Raw genomic sequence first — 23,085 nt, 5'->3', positions numbered from 1 at the left:
GACAGTCTCTGCACTACAAGTGGCTGCCGCCTTTAACAGAAACACTGGCTCCTCTCTAAATGTGAACAGGATATTTGTGCATGGTACACGAATTAGTTTCTGATGGTAAGTTCTTAAATCGATAGGCTGAGGTAATTGGGGGCATGGTGGTCAGTAGTCTTATTTACCACCCAATAGCACAAAATGTAGTCCTAAGAGTGTTGAACTACTAAAATAATAATGAATGACTGTTTTTTTCAACAAGGATTTGCTGAGTGCTTTCTATGTTCTAAGCACTTTTCAAAGAACATCACGTGCTTGTTGATTTAATCTTCACGACAACAATATGACAGATTCAATTAATATAATCCCTATTTTATAGATGGAGAAGCCAAAGCACAGAGAAGTTAACTTCTGAAGGCTATGAGCTAGTGTTGGAGGATATAGGATTCCCAAAGCAGGAAGTCTGCTTGCGAAGTGACTCTGAGGTTGCAGATAACAACAGGACACCTAAACCCATCCTCAGATGTCACAAGAGAACAGGTACTAGAGTTTCTGGTCTTTAGGGAAAGGAGAATTTCCCCAGCTGGGATGGCTGGATTGATTGCCCAAGTAGAAATACAGAATTTCCTGTTACATTCAAAGTTTAGGTAAATAACAAATCACTTTTGCATACTTGGAGCATACTTATCCTAAAGAAAAAAAAAATACTGCTGTTCGTCTGAAACTCAAATTTCACTGACTATTTGTATTTTATGTGGCAGTCCTACCCCCAGCTCACAACTGCCACCCTGTTTCATGACTCGAGTTCCCTTACAGTCGGGTGGTTCCGGGTATCGTTTCTGTGGGATCTCTCACAACTAAAGTGGATAAAGTTGACTAAATTAAACCCTCTGGGGTCTTCACAGTGAAAGGTTGGAGCCCAGCACCCCCTCCGAGTCAGCTCCCTGAGGGATGGGTATGTCCTGTCTTCACCCTCAAGCGAGGAAGTAACTCGAAGGCGGTGGCTTGGACGAAATTCTTTCAGCTCTCCTTCCCATATGCTGTTTCCCTAAAATGAGATTTGTCGCAAACCAGAATGTCAATATGTTGAGCCTCTTTTTTATTCAGCAGCTGGCAATGTTTAGAACCCAACCCAGGGCCAGTTCTCTCTCCCGTCTCTTAAGACATCGCTTTGAGCTAGTGGAATGTGAAAATCTTGGCATCTGGCTAAGCAGCTGAGAATTCTCGGTCCTTTCCTTTCTGGGAAGAGCCAGTCAGGACTGGCCTCTCCCAAACTAACTTCCGACCATATGTGAAGTTTTCCAAGAAGTGAGGCACTTTAAGTACCTCACTTTGACCCTCCAAGCAGGTCGATGGACCCTCCGAAGGATAAACTACATGTGGTCCTTTCCACTAAGATGCCCAACGTGTCGGATGTGAACAAAGACTTATTCCACTGCCACCGTTTGAATAAGAATTTAGTTTAGCAAAACTGGTTTTTCACTCTGCGCATTTAGTCCGAGGTCACCTAAGGTTGCTACACCATGCGTATAATGAGCATCCAGGAACCGCTTAGGTAGAAGAAGGGAAGTAAAGGATAATAGGGCCCTGATTGTGTGGCAGAGCTAGGCTGATGGTTAACTTTCTGGACAGGTGATGGCAATTAGGAAAAAGTTATTTCGAAATATGTTCTTTGAGGAACAATTGGTAGAAAGGTTGGCCTCTGACCTGGCACACTTCTGAGGTGATTTTGCTATGATGAGGACGCAAAATGGGTCCCATGATCTAGAGCAGTTGCTAATATCTACTTGTTTAGAAACTTTATTCAGAAACTTTTCCTTTAAGAAAGAAAGAAACTATGAAATTACAGAAGTAGAATATTAGTTTTCTGTCACATCTCAAATCTTTCCAAGTTGGCTAATTAAATTATACCTTCCAACAGAGAATGCAAACACAATTTCAGGTTCTAATCTCTCAGTAATCAAGCGTTCTATTATTAAAGTCCTCTTCCTTTTTACTGGGCTTAATTGCTCATTGTACTACATGTGGCATTGATTAGCAGTAGGAAGAGTGTGTTCTGTTTTGTTGGCTTGTGAGAAAAATGGCTATAAAAAGGCATTGAATTGGAAAGCGGGCTCTATCCAGCTGTGATATGGTGAGTAGGGGGTCTGCGTCTGAGGAAGCAAAGCCGGCTAGCTTGTTTAGTTTGAAATAACAGCATAAAAGTTTCATATTTGCCTTGATCAACTATGACCCAAAATCAACTGGGAGCTTTTAACAGTAATATGTACAGAGCTTTGCCGTTTACAACACACTTTTTGCAACTTTCTGGTTAATCTGGACCATAAATCCGTGTGTTAAAACATTTGTATCCAGATCTAACATAGGGAAAGTCTGATGCTTAGCAGGGTGAGGCAAAACTTGTCAGGTGTATGGAGCATAAAGAACCAAGGACTTTTTGGACTTTACAGAATGGATTCCATGTGAGCCATGGCAGTCATGTCAACTGGCGCATGAAGGAAATGCCCTTACGGTATGACTGGACTGCCCCAAACCACAGAACCCTCAGCCACAACTGCTGCCGATAAGCCCCTGACTGCAGGGACCGATGAGAATAAGCATCTCACCTTATAAGGTCCATATGAGTGGAGTGCCTCAGACAGACGATGCTCGAGACTGACCCCGACGATGTTAGGGAGGGCTAGGCTGAGATCTGAAGACTCTGGCCTTCTGCCCATCATAGCCACAGGCTTGGGACCAACCAGCTCTCTGCGCCGCCAGTCAACAGAACTCGCTTTGGAGACGCTAAGGGCTTTCATTCCCTTCCTCTGACGCGTGAGACTCTGTGCTTCCCCTTCCTGTGCGTCATGTGTTGTGTGTGGTACCTTATTGGCGTATCTGAGAAGGTTCCACTCAGTAAACCTGGCCTTGTGGAAAGTCAAAAATGTGTTCAAGGGTGTTTCTTCGGCAGGTGCTTCTCTTGATCATGACATCAAATTACATAGCTAGTGGGATGATAGTATTTGAACACGGACATCGCAATTTAAAATCTTATGCTCTTTCCATTGTATTACACTGTCTCTCAACAAAACAATTAATTAATTAATTTTAAAAAGTTCATTCAGTGTAATTCATCAAACATTGATTGGACAAATACAGTAATTTCATAAACCAAGCTTTGCACTATGAGAGAATTGGGGGGGGGAGGTGCGGGGTAGGGGCAGGGAACCGGTAGAGGCAGACAACTCTAACAAGATGCATTTTTGACTCTGGTGTGTTGTGTTACGGAAACAAAATACTAAAGGATCAAAGAGAAAATCAGTACCCAGGAAGAAAAAAGTCTTTCAAAAGGAGGAGATATCTCAGTTGGCTTTTGAAAGATAAGGCACGTTTTGACAATCAACGAAGTGGGAGGGAGGCCACGTTCATGAGAGGAGTGGGGTGAGTGGGATGATTGTGCTGTGGAGAATGTACCAGTTCGTAAGATTGCACCATGCTTAAGAGAGGACCGAGATGCAAATTGAGCCCATATGAAGGAGTTTAATTTTATTGTATAAACAACAACAAACTTTGACTATGTCTCCAGGAATTTCACTAACACGAAGTGTCTTCAAATTGACTTTTTTCCCCACGTTTAAGAAGAAGAGGGCCGGTTAACCCAAGTGCCGCCTACGGTGGGGCGTGGGGCGTGGCGTCCTCCTCGGATGCAGCCCCGCCCTCAAGAACGTGCATTTTAACTCGGCATCTCAGCAGGAAATGCACTTTGCCATTAGTCTCTGCGGCCATTACTTCTCATTCTGGGAAACATTTTCTTTCCAAGATCTGGACCAGGTCATTCAAGGGCCCCTTCTTGTTCTGATGTTCTCTTTTGGATTTCCATAACCTAGGTCAGCTTTTAGGAAGGAAACACTAATTAATCCACTAGGTTTCTGACTGCAGGTTATACTGCTTAGAGGCCACTGAGCTGCCCCGGAAGAAGAAAGGCACGAGCCAGGTGAGGCAGATCTTCCTCCGCACAGGAAGGGAACGATCCCTCCTCATGTTGAACAGAAGTGATGGCGGAATTCTTGTTTCAGAAGGCATTTGGTTTAATCATAAAAGACGATTGTAGCTGTAGGCTTTTGTGCGCTCCCTTTATTCTTCTTTAGCTGAGAGTTTGTATCAAGAATGAATGTTGAAACACAACAAATGCTTTTTCTCTGTTTATTGACATTATACAATTTTAGATTGGGCGGCACACATTTGAATGTTATGCTTCTGAGTGTCTGAATTTTATTACCTTTCTTTAATGAGTATTAAAATTCGTTTTGCCAAGCAATGAATTGGCTGAAAGATCCATTTGATCCTTTCAAAACTTAACTTTAAGTTTTACTAAAGTGGGCTATCATAGGGCTAGTTTATGCCTACCTCTAAGGTATAACACTGTGTGATCTTCTCAGGGTTCATAATGAATGCCCCTGGCATTCGGGACACCATTCATCATTGTAGGTTGGACGCTGACCATCTCCCAGCCCTGGGTTGGTTCCAGGTTTGTTCGGCTTACTGATCTCCAGCAGTCCCTCTTTCCCTGGTGGTTGTCCTTCATCTGGTCCCATGAAATCTCACCCTAAACAAGTTGAGCTTAATAATCAGCCAAATACTCAAGGGAATCCCTAATGTTAGCGTCTCAAACTCTTTCTCTGAGTTGCCCTCTCCCCTTTTTTATTCTGCTCTAAAAATCACATCCATTTCAGTCTTTGCTGAAATCTAATTCCTTGGTTACTCAACTCAACAAGACTGGCCTTATCTGGTTGGATTTCTTCTTCATGCACCTTGGTCCAGAAAGTACTTCCAGGCAAAAAGCTAAGGTAATATTAAAGTTCGCTTTTCCCCTGAATTATGTGATCTTACCAAGAGCTACATTGTAAGTATAAAGCCTGTTACAGTGTCTGATCCACACTGTGTTCTCAGTAGTGTTTATGAAACTATACTATCAAAAGTAATGCAGTCTTGTATAATGTGAGGCGGCTATACCTCTATGAACATTAGAGAGATCAGGAAACTGAGGCTCAGTAAGTACAGCTCTCTTGTTTTAAGAGAGAGAGGTACTTGATAAATTCTGGACTATAACCAGAATATCTTGTTTCTTAGTCTGGTAATATTTCCAGAAATTTCATTCTGGGGATGATTGGAAGTTATAAAAATATTTCCCGCTTACATTATTTACTTTTAAAATTCCAGCCAGATTCTGCTCCATCCTCACAGTTAACATAACAGTGATCCTTTATTTGATTTGTGCATTCTTTAAATTACATTCACTTTTTGTGTTTATGACACTCTATTTTAACCTATTTTTAAAAAATTCTCCAAGTTATAATTTTTCCTGAAATAATTGTCTTGACTTTTGACCACAGCAAATGAGGCATTGGCTTTGTTCAATACAATGTTCTGTTGGGCAAAGTGTAATGGTTTCTGCATCCTGTACCTCTTACAGATATTAAAGAAATTGTTTGCCAAACAACGTACTTATGCTGTTTTTCTAGGAAAGACATAGAGGCCCAACAATAATATTTCTGATTTTCTTTTTTAGGAAATCAACTCTTATCATGAGTTGATCTGGTTTTGAATTTAGGAGTTAGAGTATCTAGTCAGAGAATACAAAATCCTAAGAAAACAAACAAACGAGCAAACAAACGAATAATTTTTTCTTCATGCTGGGTATGCTAAGTATGGAATTTCAGTATTAAATTGAATAGCACTCTTGAAAGATTATCAAAAATCCATCTGAGTAAAGGATAATTCCAAACAAGCCTTAGTTCTTCTGAGCTCTGTGCTGTAGCAGGCCAGCTGTTACAAAGCAATTGTACTTCATTAACTTCTTGAAAAAAAAATACCCCCGATGAGTTATGACTCAACCTTATATCCTCAAGTTGTATGGAGGCTCTGACATAATAAATGGTTATATAAAAAAATCTCCCACCATGTACACCCCAATGGCTGTGAAATTGCTTATCCTTTATATACAGAAGCTCACAGTAAACTCTTTGTAGAATTTGAACTAGGAGGAAAATATATATACTTCTCTGATAAACTGATAGGTAATGTATATAAATTTAATGCAATTCAAACAATATGTATATCCTCTTATGGTGGGGTTGCTGATTTCAAGCGATAGAAACCACATCTGAGTCACCCGAGCCAATGGCACCTACCGGAAGGTGGTGTGTCACAGGCTGATCGGGACACCGTCTGTGGGAGAAATATGTTCTAGTATTCGTCTTGGATTTTTGACATCCACTCAAACTTCAGACTTTCAGGATAGAGAGTTTCTTTGGTGCAGCTTAGGCCCTAGATCTGCCACGGTGTATGCAGCAGGGCAGGGAGGAGCATTCGGCCCTTCAGGCTTGTACGGTGAAACGTGGGCGTATAGATTTACCTTCCACCGAGACAGTGTGCGAGGAGGGAGGGGCGAGTCTCCGAAAGTAAGCTGCGTGGCTTTCCGAGAAGGAAGAGTAAGTATGGAACTGTCAAAATATGACAGGTGTCCTCTGCACCTGACTCTTCTAGATGCTGGCAATCGAGAAAGGAGAAAGTTCTTGGCCTCATAGAGCCTCGCAGTCTTCAAGAAATGAAAAGAAAATTGAGGAGAGAAAAAAAACAAAGTCAGCGTTAAAGAGAAGAAGAGGGAGCTAGAGAAAGGTTCTAACCCAGGCAAGGAGAATCACATTGTTTATCTCTTCATCGGCTTTTGAGAAGTCGAAAGGAGAATGGCGTGCCATTGTGGGACGTGCCCCTGCGGCTTCCTGGTGCTGTCCTCATCTCCTTCTTCTAGTTTCTCATTTCTCATTCGAACTACCCTTTGTATACATACGACATATATTCGTGTGCCTTAGGGTAGAAACAAAAATAAGAGCTGCCATTTATTAAGCACCCACTACTCACCAGGCCCTAGGGACACCATACAATTCTAAGGAGAATGCTATTTTTCATACCTTAATGGGAAAAAGGCTCAAGACAGTTCTGTGAGTCGCTCGGAGGTGATGAATGGAAAAGCCTGGATTCTAACACATTTATATGAATCCAAAAATCAAATCCTTAAGGGAGAAAACCACATATTATAGAATAATAGATGCATAAATACATAGCAAATATTTTCTGACACATTACAGGTAGAAGAAAACCTTGCAAGAAGGCCAGTAAAGGCTTCAGGTGAAGACAAGCGTATTTGGGGCTATGGTAACACGATTGCGACTTCTGCGACATTTTTACAAGAGCTGTGACCGGGATTTAAAAACATAGACTTGACTCACAAAGACTGAGACCCCAGTTCGGCCTCACTATTTTTCATCTTTGTGGCTATAGGGAAGTCACTTAAACCTACTTAGTGTTAGATTCTCATCTACGACAGAAAATAGCTCTCTCACAGATGATGTCAAATTAAGAGGAAGCGTGTGAAATTACTTTGTTAACTTCGGGTGTTGTAAAAACGCATGCAAGTTTACTACCTTAATCACGCTACAGGGAGTAAGTAGGTAGTAATGTGTGCGTTATACGTCTTCCCAGCGTTTCTTCCTGTTTTTCGTAGTTTAGGAATGTGATTGTTTATTTCCGTGACTTAGCAAAAAGATAAAATAATTCTCCTTGAAATATAAGAATCATTTCACAGCTCCAGTTCAGTGCAACTGGGATGTTCACTGCGGGCTGTGAAGTTTTGCACGGCTTCTTCTGTAATTCACTGCTGACTTGGATGGCAGGCCTATTTTTCAGTGGGAGTTAACAAGCGCCTTTCCCAGAGAAGTATTTACTGGAAGAGAAATTGGGCCTCTCACATTTCCTCTCCCCGGTCACCGTTTCGGCTAGCCTCGTCTCAGCGTTTCTGGAGGGTTTCTGGGTGCTCGGGGACTACTTTCATTTTCACTTTCGGAAAGATGACTTTACATTCTCTATTTTCAAAACTGTAGTCGCTCTGGGATTTCTCTGTGGGGACAGAACCTTAGCAAGAAGGACTTTTGTGAATCATTGTGCTTGCATAATGGGTTAGTAGCGCTGCGAAGCTACAGGCCATCTTGAGAATGAGCAGGAGGGAAGAGCAGCTGTTGACCAAATAATCTATCCTGAGTAAGAATCAGAAATAAGTAAATAAGTCTCCCTTCCCTCCCTTTCATGATCGCTCGCGCTCTCTCTCGCTCTCTCTCTCTCTCTCTGTCTCCTTCCCCCCTTTTCTACTTTTATCTCTCCCTCTTTTTCTTCCTCTTAATAATCAGATATAGATATGTTAGTTTTGGGTCATGTCCAAACTTATTCAAGGTTTTGGGTTTCTCATCATTTACCAGGGCCTTCAATCACACTATACTTCCAATCACACTAGGCCTTTGACCCTGGTCCTGCATAGAGAAGTATCCAATGGATAGTCAAATACCTCAACTCTCCCTAGAGGCTAAATTATGTCCATCACTGCTGAAATCACCCAATAGGGAAGTGGGAGGGATGGTGGCTCTTGTAATAGTGAAAGAGAAAGGATTGTTGAATACTTTATGGGTTCAGTCCCAGCTCTATCAGTTACTAGCTATTTGACTGACAGTTAATTTCTGAGAGCTTTAATTTCATTATCTTTAAATGGGCAGAAGTAAGAATAATTTTGTGGGGATTCTGTGAGCATAAAAGTGAAGACCGTGATTTGGATGGTTAATAGACAGATGAGGTGGGGAGGAAGAGTTATCGTTACTTCCTGAACTAGCGGGCGCTGCTGCCAAGGGACAGAGTTACTCTTTCACAGGATGCTCTTTGTGACTTTTCGTTACTTCACACTTTGTTGCAAGTGTTGACAATGAATTCTCCAACCCTGGAATGAGACAGTCACAGTCAATAGCTGGCCGTTTCCTCAGGCCCCAGGAGAAGCCGCTCGTGTACATTTACATAAATAAAGGTTCTCTCTTGATTATTTTGTGCACATGTCAACAGATCGGACCAGCCTGTGTCTTTATGTTATATTTCAACACCACACAGACAGATCAGCCAGCGCACATATTAATGGTGCACAGTGTGCCAAGAATCTAATGATTTCTTAATAAAAGGACATGATCCCTCGACAGTTCCTTTGAATCTCCCCTATGTGACTCTTGCTCAGATAATTTCTTCCGTCTTGCAGGGAATTCTACAAATATTAGATAACTAATGAGCGAATTTTAGAAATAATAATATTATAAAAAGGGAAACAGCCCACCTGCCTACTTGCCTGCCTGCCTTCCTTCCTTCCTTCCTTCCTTCCTTCCTTCCTTCCTTCCTTCCTTCCTTCCTTCCTTCCTTCCTTCTTTCCCTCCTTCTTTACTTCCTTCCTTCCTTCCCTCTTTCTCTTTCTTCTTTTTCCTTCCCTTCAGAATAATCTAAAATCAAGGCTTGAGATAGATATGGGTTTCCGACAGTAAGAAAGATGAAAATACAATGTCAGTCACAATGAGTAAATGGGTGGCAAGCAGGTGTAGTCATTATAGTTAGGATACAGTGGATGCTTATCGAAAATATAGGTTTTATTACTTTGAAAATTCAAATGATGCTAAAAGCTGCAATGCAAGTTCGAAAGTTTGAAAGAAGATATAAGAAGGCTGATAAAAATTTAGCTAGAGTTAAAAATACTGAACTTAAAAAAAAACAAAAACAAAAAACTTACTACCTTTAAGGTCAGTTTCAGAATTCACACGGCAGAGAATTTGACACCAAAGGACAAATATCATGAAGTCATGTGCTGCGGATATAGCCATATCTATAGTATATGGGAAAAAAAGAAGAAGAACTAGGCAGGTTGAATGTATCTGTCAAGGGCAGCTTGAAAAATAAACTTTAGTTTACTGAAAAGGAACATGTAACTGCTTGAGGATCTAAAGCTAAACTATTTGGACAAATGTATGGATATCAAAGATTTGGTAATTTTGTTTAATTTTAATGATGTAAGTTTTAAAACATACTAATCTTTGAAGTATTTGAGGGCAAAATAATTTGTAAAGAAATTTAAATTTACAAGATTTGTGAGTTTTTGGGTTTTTTTTTTTATCACTTTGGGGACAATCCAGAATAGAGAAAATTATGATATTTTCTGCATGACCAGAAAACACAGAACCAGTCACTAAAAGCCCCTTGCCTCTGGGAGTTAGAAATTGAATCTTAGAGTTTTAGGGTTCAATAGGCTGATATGAACAATACATTTTGTTTAGAAAATACCATCTCCTTTAATTTATAACAAAATAGGAACGGATTTTGAAAGCAAGCTCTACTGGCTCAGCTGAGGAAAGCTACTTGTGAGATTTTTCTCAACTCAGTATGGAATTTTTAAAAATAACAAAATTATTAAACAATGATAACACATATTAATTCACTTTGAACTTTGGTGAAAAGACGGGTTTGTAAAATTGACTTGTTTCTTCAGTGGGGAGCACTTTTAATAATTCCAAAGCAAAATTGTCCATGATTCCTGCACACAGAAAGAGAGTTGCTATAAAAATGATACCTGCCATTTGGATAGAAAGACTTAATTGTGAGGCCTCGGAGTGGTTTGAAAAATTTAGATCATTTACATGTAATTCGAATTAGAGCGCTAATGATAAACATGGAAGCAGTTCAGTGAGAGCTCCTCGCTCGAAATGTGTTTCGGTAATCATTTTCTTGCAATAGAGTGGCTCGTGGATTAAAACAAAAATTAGCACAGCTGTATCACAACAGATTTGATGTGCAATAAAAAGAGACGCTAATTGAAATTTCCATCCAAGGAGCATAAAGACATTGCATCATTAGCCATCTTCGGTGACATTCAGAACTTCGCTTTCCACTAATTCCTGGGGAGATACAAATAAAATATTGCCATTATATCTACACATATATGCGAGCCTGAGTTTTTGAATTGTTGGGGGAATAGAAAAAAAATAAATAAAGGGAAATTGCCTAATTATAAATCTGGTACATGTTTCCTGCCCTTTTTGAAATTTGATGTCATTCTACCTGTTAATTCACAAAACGTGTTGAGCGTTATTTGATTCCAAATAATCAGCTCAAAACATTATTTTGTCACATTGAAAAATATATATATACTCCATATCCACAGTAAAGAGCTTGAAAAGTTATATACAAAAAGGTTAGTTTTGGAGGAAGGGATTATAAAAACTTACATTTTCTACTTTATGGACTTTTATAGTTAAAACATTTTGACTACATATATCAAATTTATGGGGAAATGTTTGTTTAAAATCCATGTTGGAAAAGTTGTTGAAATCCAGGTACGTTTTAAAATAAAGCACAAATAGTAAAGCATCATAGCAAAGATGCTTCAAGCTTAAACAAGGTTATTATAGGATGTTTCCTCAGGCTCTGGTATTATTTCTTCTACTGAGTATATTCTTTGTGAGAACTTTATTGCATATTTTGACAATACTTTAATATTTCATACTGACTTTAATGGAAAATGCATTAAAGGTGTAGATGCCATATGGTAAAGAGTGGTCAATTTGTATCAGAACAAACAGCTCAGTTAACTTTTTAAATCCCTCTATACTACTATTTAACATTATCTGATGATCACTAAGTCCATACTCAACTGACATCACTCCCATACTGCCGTTCTCATTTGAGCCATTAGGCTATGGTCATTCTGTAGATGTCTAACCTTTAATCTTTAGAAGAAAAACAGCCTTGTCTCAGCTATCCCTTAACAGTGATTCACAGGGAAGCTCCGTAAAACCTGTGCACACAAGTATTTGCTAAGTATATCAGTCGTCCTACATTTAGTTTAATACCTAATAATATTCACTTGCCACAATGTTATATTCTATGGGGGATAAAAATAAATAGGATATACATTAATTCGTGAGTATAAAAAACAGTGATTTGTCCCCCTATATCCATTTTCCCCTTCTTTCTTAAGAGCACCTGCAAATTTGGGGTGGGGGAGTGGCGGTATCTGGCCAACTAGAATGAAGACTACGGACTACGTTTTTCAGCCTCCTTCAGACTTAGATATGTCTGTATGACTAAGTCAGACAATACGGGGAAATGATATTTTCCTTGTATGTGGGTGGAGTATTCATTCTGGATGAAAAAGTGACCTTAGGAGTGAAGTAGCCTCCTCGGATGAAGAGGCAACCTAGGCAATGACAGTCACATGACAAGCTATGACCGAGGGACTGGGGTTTTTAACACAAACGAGCATCGATTTATACTTGGATTACCCACCTAGAGAAATAACATTCTTTTATTTAAACCAAAGTTGTTTTTTTTTTTTTTTGGCTTACTTTCACCTGTAGCCACATTTATCCTTCTGTAAATAGCTATCAAAATAATTCATGTAAGCTAAGTTAAAGAAAATCTTATCTAAAACATTTGGACACAATAATTTTCGATGCTTTTCGTTCACCAACATCTTAAGTGAGAACATTTGCTAAAGCAGTGTTTTCAATTTTTTGTTACTTTGCCAATATTTTCCTTCAGAGAACAATTACAGCTGCAACTCAAACTCAATGTTGTTTAATCCTCAGTCTAGTTCTATTTTGTAATCTATTTTTTTGTAAAATATTTCTATATACTTCAGTGAGTCTTATCCTTCGGCACCATGAAATTTTAATGGAGAACGCTGAGCTAAAATTAGGTCAGAACGAATGAAGTTTCAGTCCCTAACTTCCTGTATGACTCGATTAGTCAGTTTACTTTCTGTCTCTTAGAAACAACAATTCTATGATAGAATTTTTATAAATATTAAATGAGACAATGCAAGTGGTAGAGTTTTGTAAAATACATAGCTTTCTCTATTTTGCCATAGCAGGCTGTGCGTATAGTTGTTTATATTCCAATCTTTTTATCCTTCTGCTCCAATATTTGTTTATTTAAATATTTTAAAGCATTTGATACACATGAATATATATGTATCTGTGTGGTATATATATCAGCTATGGAGCAAAATAATTTCGAAAACAATTGCGAACATATCTTTATTTAAAAACAAAGAATAATGCAGTTATTCTAGAAAGTACCTCTGTGTTTCTTCTTTGTCCTATGCCTTTTTCCATAAGAAATAGCTACTGTGAATGTTGTGATTATCATCCTCAGATCGCCTTTATTTTCCAAATAGTTTTATTATTTACATATGTATACCTAAAGTACATATTGTTTAGTTTGGGTTATTTTGAACTTTCTACAAATGGACTCTTTGTACCTGCATGTTTTTCTGTTTGTTTCTGTTTCTTTGAGCAATGTGTTTCTAGCATTTATCCATATCATTATATGTGACCGCATAGTAAAATAACAAAGGTAACTGTATAAGTTAAAAATTGTAGTGGGTAGGATGCAAGAAATAACAAACAAATAAAAGCAATAAATAATGACTAAAAAGAGACAAATGAGATATAAAATCAGCATGATACCAGAAACGACAGAGCAAGATTTTGAAATAAGTCGAAACATATCAATCACTGTAAATTCAAACAGGTTTAACTTGCAAGTGAAAGGAAATTGTTGGATTAAATTTAAAAGAGAAACAAGTCTAGGTGTACACTATTTTAAAAGATACATGTCAAGTTCTCCAGTGTCTAGAACGTGCCACCAACCTGGGTTTTCCTAGTTTACTTGGAGGAACCTGGCTCAGTGCAGGGGATTCTGCTGGTGGCTCTAGACTCACTCAGACTGTGCAAGTCCCAGTCGGCATCTGCCCCCTCACCTTTCACCCTCTTAGCGTTTAACTCACACTCATGGCTGCCTATTCTGGTTCCGGTTTGTGTGTTTACTTTGGTTGGTTGGTTAGTTGTTATTTTCTTTTTTAATCTTTGGAGATTTCTCTTTCTTTCTAAGAAACCCAGTGGCGCACTTAAACGTATGTTTCTTGAGTTGCATCCAGGATTGAGTTTTATTTGACTGGGAGAGCAATTCAAATGATCAGACTCAACATACTGAACATTTTTATTCAGTATTTTTGCAAAAGGTTTAATGTGTACCAGACATTTTGTCGGACAATAAGATTTTAAGAGTGGTGAGAAACAGTCCTTCCCTCCAGGAGTTCCCCACGAGTGCCACAGAGCACGAGGGCAGGATATTTGTTTACTTCGTCCAATGTCTGGAGCATGACAAGTGCTCAGTAATTACTGTGGATGCTGGATGACTCCTTTGGAGGAAGCCTGGGTTAAGCAATAATTTCAAATGCTCAGTTTCCGAATGGTAATTCTGAGAAAGGAAATGAAATTCCTTATTACCAGTTGAATACTTACCCTTGGATACAACACTGTGAGAAAAAAAGAAAAGGAGAAAAATCCTCAAGGAGTTTCTTTTTGCAGGGACATGCATCCAGCCAGTCTCATGACTCCATTTTTTAAAAGTTTCGCTGCCCTGGTCTCACACGGCTCATTCCTTACACCCATCCTTAAGGCCCCGACTTTGTAAAATGCTCCTGGGAGCACTTTAGAGTTTTTAGATATCCAGACTCAGACCTCACTGGTCTACGGTACAAAATGGACTCTATTATTGAAGGATGAGGTTTCTGTGGCTTTCAAAATATGTTTCTAGTTTCTCAATTGTTAAACACCTGCAGGTAAATCCAAAAGTATGTTCTTTGCGAGTGATGACCCGGTTTGTGGGCCATACATGGGGCAGGGGGAAAAGAAGGTATGTCTCAGACCATGCCAGAAAGCTTCGAACAGTGTGAGGAAAGAGAATTCTATTTTTTAAGAGTGATGAAACTAGGAGGCAAGTTGGCCTCTTTAGTAGGTGATAAAATGGAAAAGCACTCATCCATGAAATAGAAATAGCTGAAGACTGCTTCTTCTGACATTTCATTTCTGTTTCTGCAGATAAATGTTTCTTACCACGAAATCACCAAGGAGGAGGTACAATTAGCATTTGAAGATTTAGAGAGTAATTTAACCCAGCCACAGACACCTCAAGTGTGAGATACCTTTCTTTGCATGCTTCTTCCTCAGGCCAGAATCTATCATCCTTTCAGTGGGTAAAAACAGAACTGAACGGTAATCAGATATCCTCATCTTTCTTGAAATGTGTTTTGTTCCTCACGACAGAATCTGCCTTCCAGTATCCCAATGCGGAGATCAGAAGGAAATCATCTGATAATTTTTTGGAAACTGTGAAAAAGCAGTGAGACCGTTAAATTTAGCATACGCATACTCACTGCTAACCTAGGAGGTTGCAGCAGGTTCCCAGCTCAGGCAGCTTCTCCTTCGTTCCTAGCTACCAGGCTCTCCCTGCCCAAGCGTTCCCTGATGCCCACACTGTCTTCAACCAAAATGATGTATCAGTTCTAGCTTCACAATCTAATGCATGACGCCGAGTCCATGTCACATACTTGACCACACACCTGGTCAGTGGGCTGCTACCTTGGTCAAGGCATACCTTGTACGAGGCATGGCGAGTGGTCCAGTCTTGCTTTCCTGCGCCCAAGTTTGTTTTTTGTTTATTTGTTCATTCGTTTTTAATTAACCTGCCTCATACTATACTTTATATGACAGTCTTCATTATCCTTGCTAATTCGGAGGCTGGGATTCCGCTGCATGCAGACAGAGCATTTTGGGTCTTGTCCTGTGTCTAAATATCACTGCCAATTGTTTCCTCTCATTTCTCCACCTGACTTCTGAGTTTGACTGTTTCCTATACCTTCACCAGCAGCATCTGGAGATGAAGTGCATCCAGATGAGGTTAAGCAGTAACTACTCCACACTGGACTAAGCTGGCACCCCCTCTACCACCGAAATCCAGGGGCGATTCTAGATACAAATCCGGATCTTCCCTATTTTCTCTCTCCTACTGCAGTTCACTGGTTACTGGTCCCTAGATATAAAACTCACAGTCGCCATCCCAATTCCAGTTTCGTAGGGTTTAAATAAGTTTTACTTCCAGTTACATCTATTTCATTATTTTTCCTATTTCTATCAGAGCAGTAATTGATTAAATTTTCAACCAACGTTATATCTTTCTTGATCACAGTAATGAGATTTTAGATTTTGAAAAATACACATACAATCTCCTTATTTTCAGGTAGACAGTTACTGACTGACATTTTAGCATCCCGAAAGAGGCTATGTCCTTAGCCTGAATTTTGCTCTTAGTTACGTCAGGTACAACTGAGGTATCTTTAATCCAAAGAATTTTACTTCACAGAACAGTCCCAAAAATATATGTCACAGGGACAGAAATGATTTTATGCAGTTTAGTTTCTCTAATCAAAGTGAGATATTGATATGAAATTTCTGCTCCAGTGATTTTAAAACACCGAACAGAGAATATGAGTTTCGATGTAAACAGAAAGGAAATTGGTTTTTACCCAAGAACTCTGCAGTATGGTTATTAGGAATAAATTAAACACCTAAGGAAATGTGTTCCCAGCCTCCATCTGCTCACCCTCGTTAGGAGTATGTCAGAATTATGTAGAGGATTGTCACAGGGGCCTTTGCTCAACTCACATTTCCTCCGCATCTACTCCATTAAGGACTAACAGGAAGCAGGAATCACGAGAAAAGGCCTTGGGAGAATGGAGGCAGTTGCTTTCTGTGCAGAGAGCCTGAGTCCCGGGGCTTCTTCCTCCGGCTACCGCTGCCTTTCCCACTCTCCTGTGAGATTTTTTTCCCAAACCTGGGAGTTGTTATTACCCACTAAGGCGACCATGCAGGGGACTCTCATTCCAGGGACTTTTGTGGCAGTGACTGAGGAGAGAATACACAAAATACCAAAACAAACAAACAAACAAAAACAAACAACAACAAAAAAACAAAAAACAAACGAATAAAAAGAAAACGGAGAGAGAAAGAAAAAGCCGATCAAAGAAAAGGAAGGAAATCATCTCCTCTTATGAATATCTTTAAAATGTTGAATGCCATTTTACATTGGTAAGTCGCTGATACAAAACAAAAAAATGCTAATAAATTTGTATTCTTAATCTTTTACCCAGCACACTAGCTGAAGATTCTTACGAAGTATAGCATTTTATCTGTGGGATCTTGAATTTTCTCTGTAGAAAATAACATCTGGCAAAAAGCAATTTTGTCTCTTTCCCATCTGTATTCTCCTTTCTTTCTCTCACACAATCGATGGTCGTGACCTCCCAAAACTTGTCGAATAGGCGCAGTGTACGTGGGCATATATTTCTCATAACTTCAATAGAAAGCTTCTAAACTTCATTCACTAAGTATAATTTTTTTGTGTATTTTCTCTACAGACTCTTTATGTGGTGAAGACAATGTCCTTTTTTTGTACAAATGCCTACATTTTAAATATGTAAATTATTTATAGACTATATTTTCTACATATATTGAGATAATTATGTATTTTTTTTTTAAAGGGCGTTTTGGTACTGGATATTTACATTTCTGTGATACATTCGGTCTTTCTGTCAACACGTATACTTTTTACACTTATACACTTATGGTTGATACTTTCTCTTCTTCCCATTGCCTTGCCAGGTGCTGATTGTGAGCTTTTATAAAATACTGACCTAGTCTCAAGGGGGAAATGTGTATAAGTGAAATTATCCCTTGAAGATTCAATAACATTGCCTTGTATATAATATGGGCCTCACTGTTTCTAAGTGAGACATATTTTACTATTTTTCTATTTGTTAAGTGTTTATTGTTTAGTCTATGTTATCTAGTTCTTTAAGTTACCACCAGTAACTTAAAATGTTCAAGAAAATCCTTCGTTTTATCACTTATTTTTTTATACTATTTATTCTTAAATTTTATGTTTATATACTTTTTTAATACTTTATATTTATTATCTTCTCTCTTTTTCTAAATCAATTTTGACAGACTTTTATGTCCTTTTTAGTCTTCTTAAAGAAGCAGCATTTTTTGTTTTATAAGTCGCTTTTATTTTTTTCTGTTGATTTCCTTTTTTTTATCTTTATTAATTTTTATCTTCTATTTATCCTGATTTTTGTTTTTGTTTTTGTTTCTCCTCATTTTTGTATTTTTTGGAACAATATTTTTCATAGATTTTTTTTTACAATTTTTTTTGGAGATTTTGCATTGTGTTCATTGCTGTATTTCCATTTCCTAGTCGATATGGTTTAAAATTTCAACATATAAGCTTTTAAAAAATCTAAAAATAATTTGTAGTTCTCCCTTTTCAACAGTAAGGAATTTAGAATATCCACATTTTTGTACAAGTTACAGATAGTACTTGGACAAATAGCTTTCCACATACAAAAGAATCGATTTTTGACCTTACCTCACACCATACGAAAAAATTAACTCGAAATGGATCATAGATCTAAATTTAAGCGTTAAAACAATAGACTTCCTAGAATAAAACACAGGAGTAAATCTTTATGTGGGGCAATAGTTTCTTAGATAGGATACTAAAAGCACAAGAGAGAAAAGAAAAAAAAACAAATAAATTGACTTTATCTTAATTAGAAACTTCTGTTCTCTTAGGACACAGAAAATTAAAAGAAAACCCATAGAATGGGAGAAAATATTTACAAATTGTTCCTTCCCCGCTTCTTTCCTTCTTTCCTTCCTTCTTTTCTTTCTTTTTTTTGAGAGGGGGGGGTGGGAGGTGGAGGAGGTAGTTATGGAGGGGGAGGGAGTGAGGGAGGATAGCGAGAGAGAGAGTCGAGAGAGCTCTATACTATGGTATGCTTTCTTTCGTTAATCTTTTCTTCGTTTCCGTCCTTCCTTCCTTCCTTCCTTTCTTCCTTCCTTCCTTTCTTTCTTTCTTTCCTTCTTTTTATTATAGTGACATTGGTTAATGAAATCCAGTAAGTTTTAGGTATACAAGTCAACAGTAAGGCATACATATATTGCACTGTGTGTTCACTGCCCATAGTTAGATTTCTTTCTGTCACCACATATTTGACCCATTTTATCCCATTCACCTCCCTCTTCCTTGCCTTATTTCCAGTCTCTGGTAACCACCACTCAGTAGGTTGGCTATAATAAAAAAGACTTAATAACAAGTATTAGTTAGGATGTGGATAAATTGTAATTTGTATTCGTTGCTGGTAGAAATATAAATGAGTCTTTGAAAAAGATTTAGATGATTCCTTAAAACGTTAAATGCAGTGACCAAATGACCCAGCAATTCCACTCTTAGATATATACCCAAGAAAATGGAAAATGCATGTATGTCAAAAAACTTGTTCATGGATTTTCATAGCAGCATTATTCGTAATAGCCCCAAAGTGGTAACAATAAAATGTGCTATATCAATACAATGGAATACTATTTGGCAATAAAAAATGAAAACTTTATACTAAGTGAAAGAAATCAGTCATGAAAGACCACTTATTATATAATTCTATTTATATAACATGTCCAGAATAGGCAAATTATAGAGACAAAAAGTAGATTAGTGGTTGCCTGGGACTGTTGCGGGGGGTGGGGGGGGGTGGTAGGGGCAGAATCAGAAGTGAGAAATGGTTACTGACGAGTGTGAGCTTCTTTTTGGGTTGATTAAAATATCCTAAAGTTAGAGAGTGGTGATGGATGTTTATCTCTGTGAAAACACTAAAAAAAGCACTGAACTGTATACTTTAAACAAATGACTTTTATGCTGTGTGAATTGTATCTTAATAATTAGCTATTTAAAAATAGAAAGAGATTTTCTCCAGGATACCGGTGACCGTGATGTGTCACAGGCGGTGGCTGTCCAGAAGCTCATCAGCGAGGCAGTGCTTCTTTCTGAGGAACTACCTACAGCCTTCTTGTTTTCCAGGTGGCTACCAGGATCGAGTGCCTGTGTGTTTCCGGGGTCTTTGAGAGCAGTAGCTTCGGACTTCTTACTGATACTGCTATACATTTCAGCGATCAGGTATGACAATCTGATTTTCTTATGGGGTAGACAAATGACAGATTCGCTAGGGAAACTCTTGTGAGTGAAGTAATGTGTAGACAGACCCTGGCCTCCTCAACCAAGACCAATAATGGTCACTTGTCATAATGATAGGTAGTAGACCAAACTCGTTTTGCGATCTTATATGTGAATTTATCTACACATGTATTTGTGCACATAGGCAATGTGAGTGAGATAAAGTATCTAATTATACTTATGCAGGAAAAGAGATGACTTGTGGGGGAACTAGTCTTGCTGAGAAAGTATGAATATTGAGAATATGAATAAATTTTAAGGCCTGTTTGTAGAAAAATAAAATCAGTCAACTTTTCTTTTTGATCAGACATAATGTGCTCAAGTACAGTGATAGGCCTTATCCATGAATCTAAAATATTTAATTTACAGACAGACTTTAGTCTAAAACCGGTATTACTATGTATACTTTTTAAAATCAATAAAACTACTCATGAGGAGTATGCTATTGCGTTCATGAGCGAAATGGATAGTTTTTATGTTCGTGATTTAAGTGCATGGGCTTCGCCATCAACACTTGTCGGATATGGAAGTAAGGGTCGAGTCTGAGTGATCTCACACCTTCTCATCCGCCTGTCTTTGCTGTGAGATTTCTTTCCATTGAGCCTTACGACACAGGAGTGGCCTCATTGTGCGTCGACATTGTCCTGTTGGTATTGTAGAGCACCAGCCAGCCTTGCAGGGAGCTCAGCTACTGTGTGTGAACATTTGCAGCCGTTCTGTTCTTTCTTGGAAATTACCTGTCCCCCTTTTCCTGCCAGCTCATGGAAACAGCACCGCCAACTAATTGCTCCTGGTTATGGATAGATCTGCACTCTATTTTCACATGGCAGAGAAGCCATTTTTACTTCAGTGCTTTTAAACCCGTATATTTCCAATCAACCCCACTGTGCTAGGAATTATGTGTATGTAGAAAGGTAATACAGGTTCATGGACTCATAGTATGTTACCATAGAATGAAAGGGGTGAAGAAGAATAGGAGAGTATAAAGAGAGAAGGAGGAAGGAAGGAAGGGAGGAAGGAAGAGAGGAAGGGAGGAGGGAAAGTAAAGAGGAAAGAAGGAAGGAAAAGAGGAAGAAAGGGAGGAAGGGAGGGAGGGAGGGAAAAGGGAGAGAGAGAAAGAGAGTAGTATTAAAGTGCCAAACTGTTCTCATCCTTTACCTGTAATACAGCAATGCCAGGCATCAGTGGAAATTTTGCATGAGCTCATCCCAATTCATTTCTAGGGTAGTGTTCCAAAATAACTCAACATGATAATTAACCTTAAAGATGTCAAGAGCCTGCGGAAATGTCAAGGGCTTGTGTGAGAGACAGTGTCCTATGTTGGAATCTAGGCTGCGTACATCACAAGTTCAGTGTCCTTAGGGCCAATCGTTCATCAACCTCTCAGCCTTGGATTCTATATCTGTAAGATGGACGTAATAATGGTTACCATATAGGATTCGAATAATCTTTTACTGATAACATAAGTAAAGCAGTTAGAAAAGTATCAGGCACATGGAGCTTAATAAAGCAACTATTATGATGACTGGGAAGCTGGAAGTGCACTTCCAGTGGAGGAAGGAAGTCTCTCTCTCAACTTCTAATTAAAGTATGGCTGAAGACAAAGAAAGGAAGAAACTGAAAATAACAACAGAGACTATTAGGATGAACTGAACCCAATGTCAGAAAGGAGAGAAATGTCTACTAACTCTAATGAGTTTAAAACCACATAGAGAAAAACCTACCAGGCTTCATTTTATGAAAGAGAGGTTACCTAAAGAAAGACACTTTTACTTCTCCCTTTAGCTATCCCCAAATTCAGACTACGCAATGTCCGTGGCAATCCAAGAGCTGAGCAGCGCCCATCTGCCCTTTGGGTACTGATTTGTGAGGAAGCCACCTTTGCTGTCATTTCTACATGGACATACAGCAATGCTCAGAACACAGCTAGAAAGGGCGTTTGCTGTACCACAGTCCATTCTAGGCTCCACAGGGAACTTCGTCTGTAGACTGGGAACAGTGCATGCTGAGAAGCGGATTCCCTCCCACCCCGCCCCACATCGTGCGGTAACTCAGAGCGCTGTGCCCCAGTTACTGGGGGCCGGAAAGGCGACCACCTCTGCAGGATGTAGCACACGAAGCAGATCCTGACTGGAGGCTGAGTGTCAGGAGATGAGAGGTCACACCCACCGAGAGCATACACGAAAGAGAGACTCGGACAGCACGCGAGTGGGCAGAAGAGACCCGGTGCTGGTCAGTCCCCCCTGTTCGTTGACAAATAGTGAAGATAACAGCTCGCTGAATCACTGGCTAAGAACAAAGAGGGAGAATAAAGGAGTGTAGGAGAAAAATGCTGCCATGCAGAGAAAAGAAAGACATCTGGAAAATTCCGAGAAAGGCACATGTCTGAATGTGATTTAATTCAGAATCCAAGAGAAAATATTAGGAAACTGTTCGTCACCTTCAGTAAAGAATGAAAAAGAGACAGGCTTTCTGAAGTGGCCCGAAGGAGGGGACAGGCTGTGACACGGTATTTGGAAGAACAGGGACTCCTGTCCTGCTCCTACGGCTGGCGCCGAGCACAATGCCAGGCACAGAGCAGCCACAACGCACATAGAGGTGTCATCGAGCAAACGGTCACTGCGTTTATAGTCAGGTGGCAAAATTACCGGCGCTATTCATTTTCTTCCCATTGTTTTACTGCACTTTCTAAAAACTCTCTACAATAAACACGACATGCTTTTGTACTAAAGAGAAAAATGCATGTGCCTGTTACCCACCGTTAACATGGCCGCTGGGCGGCCTCCCGGGAAAATTACTCTAATAGTGCTAAGATTAGGGTGTCAGCTTATCTCTAAGCACATCCTGCAAACTGGGCAGGAATAACCTAGTGGGATGAAGTTTCAAAAAAGAACGTGGATCCTTATGGAGAGAACCTACCGCGAAGGAAGAAGAAACTTGCCGTAATGAGCCAGGCTTAGTAACAGGGTGGGGAGATTGGAGAGGAAAAATAAATAGTACAGCATGGTGGGAGTTACTTGAAATGTCCTAATTGTTTGGACCAGGATACGCTGCTGGGGGACCTCTCTAGGGGAACCTACAGTAGGACCATGCCCTGGTAGTGACAGTAGCTGCATGAATGGCAGCCGCCACTTGAGTGCTAATTTGTGAGAGAGCAAATGGGTAAAGATGCTGCTTAGATCAACCAGCGATTGGCAGGCAGAGGTCTGGAGTGGGAAGGCATTGGGGAATGAAGGAGGTCAGAGAGGGATCAGTGGAACCTGGCGGCAAGTGGCAGCTGGGATGTGAGCAGTGGCAAGGGCA

The 23,085-nt window shown here is 39.4% G+C and overlaps 1 long non-coding RNA gene across 1 annotated transcript in view; it reads left to right on the top strand.

Moving 5' to 3' along the window:
* Nucleotides 1-20,193, top strand: part of LOC107515274 — a 120,892-nt gene extending 100,699 nt beyond the window's left edge. Inside the window, exon 4 of the long non-coding RNA XR_001597977.2 lies at nucleotides 19,630-20,193. This is a non-coding gene — a long non-coding RNA (uncharacterized LOC107515274). The remainder of the gene's footprint in view (nucleotides 1-19,629) is intronic.
* Nucleotides 20,194-23,085: the final 2,892 nt, after the last annotated feature.

This window comes from Rousettus aegyptiacus, unplaced genomic scaffold (genome assembly GCF_014176215.1).
Source record: "Rousettus aegyptiacus isolate mRouAeg1 unplaced genomic scaffold, mRouAeg1.p scaffold_m13_p_7, whole genome shotgun sequence".
NCBI classification, from domain to species: domain Eukaryota; kingdom Metazoa; phylum Chordata; class Mammalia; order Chiroptera; family Pteropodidae; genus Rousettus; species Rousettus aegyptiacus.
Note: the sequence above shows the minus strand (reverse complement) of the source record. Positions and strands in the feature narration are given on the sequence as shown.